General features: G+C 42.8%; 1 non-coding gene across 1 annotated transcript; it reads right to left on the bottom strand.

The window, feature by feature from the left end:
- Positions 1 to 1301: 1301 nt before the first annotated feature.
- On the bottom strand, positions 1302 to 1397 carry trnar-ucu (transfer RNA arginine (anticodon UCU)). Its single transcript has 2 exons — positions 1361 to 1397; positions 1302 to 1337 (listed from the first exon to the last, which is right to left on the bottom strand). It is a non-coding gene; the product is annotated as a tRNA-Arg (tRNA).
- Positions 1398 to 2095: the final 698 nt, after the last annotated feature.

Raw genomic sequence — 2095 nt, 5'->3', positions numbered from 1 at the left:
TTATGAAACACGTCATTTTTTTGCAAAAATCACCTCTGTATCTCTATTGAGTGTTGGATATTCACTCAGGGAGTATTTATGGCTGGTCTTAAGTAACTGAGGCATTTCCCAAGGACAGAGCACTCCAAAAAATCATATTTCTTTTAGAATAAATGCTGTTTTACTCAACGTTCTTTTGCAACTTTTAAATATATATGCACAGACATATACATGCATGTGCACATACATTTATATCTGTGTGGATATATAAATATGCGCATATATGCGCGCGTGTGTGTGAATTCAGGACATTAGTAATGGATAGTCGGCCATTTGAATGTTCTTCCTGTAGAATGTGAGAGCTTAGAGATTACAATAATGTCCCGGAAATGTGGTGGAAATGTGGCATAGAAAAATGTGGCGAAAATTGACTTTATTGAATGCTGCGTTGGTTTACTGTGGTGCCCTGCGTTGATCACCGGAAATGTTATGTCGCCACTGGACTGGGGTTTTCCTTCGATCGGCTTCACTTTGTCAGGGAATTCAATTCACTGAAATTTCACCAACTTCCTTTGGCACGTTCATATGAACATCGACCCATACTGCACACAACGACAACAATATCAGCATATTGCACCAACGTGCACGTGGCATGATTTTTATAAACGGTGAAGTTGAATAATGTTATGCAAGGGCAACGTGAATTTCAATTTAATTGCTAAAGTCGCAAGAATCCAGAGTAAGATTCAAAATATCAGAACTTCACGTTCATTCCCTTGGCCAGAATTCCAGCCCAGCAAAGGGGAAATCTGTCCCTGAATCCATGCAATTGCTTGCTCCAGGTGTCCACTTTGAAACCCATGCGAAGCAACATTCAGCCTGAAGGAGAACTTGTCAGAACCCTCCGCTGTCTGATCTAAAGCTGAAACAAGAGCTGTCTATTCCAGCTGGAAGGAAAGGGATGTGGAGGTGAGACCAAAATATTTCGTGGCGTTTCATTCATATTGTTCTTATTGTGATTGTTTAAAAACCTGGTCCAGAAATGGCACAGACACAAGGGAGCCCATTGTTAATACCGATTTCGTCCCGCTCCGTGATACCATATCATCATGGCTGACACAACAATTTTGTGTCTTTTTCCAGCCTATACACATCATCGTGTTGCCTACTGACTAACAGATGTTTATTAACATCGAAAATTTAAACTTGTGAGAGTAAAATGTTCCCTTTCGGGACAGTTGAGTTTCTGCATGAATACTGTTGGTTTTGCAGATGAGCAGCCGAGTCTGCTCTGACCACCTTACAAACCATAAACCAAAATTCGACTCTGATGGGACTTGAACCCACAACCTTTGAATTGCAACCTGACCAGCCAGTGATATAGAAGTCCAACGCGCTATCCATTGCGCCACAGAGCCGCGCTATCGCGCTTAGTTTAGCGCACAAATTTGCCTTCGACCCATTGCGTTCAGGACAACCATCTCGCGTCTGTCAGTCCTCGTCACACGTTCCAGTGCCTGTACCTTATCCACGTGTGCTCTGGCTCTTCAAGTGTTCGACTACAGACTGTTGGAACGTTCTCATGATACTTAGCTTTACCACATGCTCAGATAATGTTTTCCAGATAAGCAACACTCTACTGGTGAAAGCATTCTCACAAAATCTCGTCTAAACATCTTGTCTCCTGTATTTCATTTATGTCACTCTATTCGTTCCCAACACAGGCTGATCCCTCTCATACGTATCTATCCTCTTCATAAAATGTGCACGTTAATCGGTTACTCAAACAGCCTTAACCTGCTCTTCGATAAACACCCCCAACCCAGCTCGTCTACCTTCACAATGGGAATGGTCCAGGCCTTGCCATTCTTGTCACCTCCTCTGAATATCTCACCCTGCAATCAGACGCTTCCAGCAGTCTGGTGGTTACAACGGACAAGCAAAGTTCACTGAAGTAAAGCCAAAAGGTGTGGTTAAAATCAACAGCTCGTGTCCATATCTCATGAGAAAGGAAAGTTAACATTTCGAGTCCAATGATCTGTCTTCGGAACTGATGGGATGGAAGGGTGGGTGAAGAATGTGGAAGAGGGTGGAAGGGTTCTAAAATGATTGAACT

The sequence above is a fragment of the Hemiscyllium ocellatum genome, unplaced genomic scaffold (genome assembly GCF_020745735.1).
Source record: "Hemiscyllium ocellatum isolate sHemOce1 unplaced genomic scaffold, sHemOce1.pat.X.cur. scaffold_124_pat_ctg1, whole genome shotgun sequence".
In the NCBI taxonomy this organism is placed as follows: Eukaryota; Metazoa; Chordata; class Chondrichthyes; order Orectolobiformes; family Hemiscylliidae; genus Hemiscyllium; species Hemiscyllium ocellatum.
Note: the sequence above shows the minus strand (reverse complement) of the source record. Positions and strands in the feature narration are given on the sequence as shown.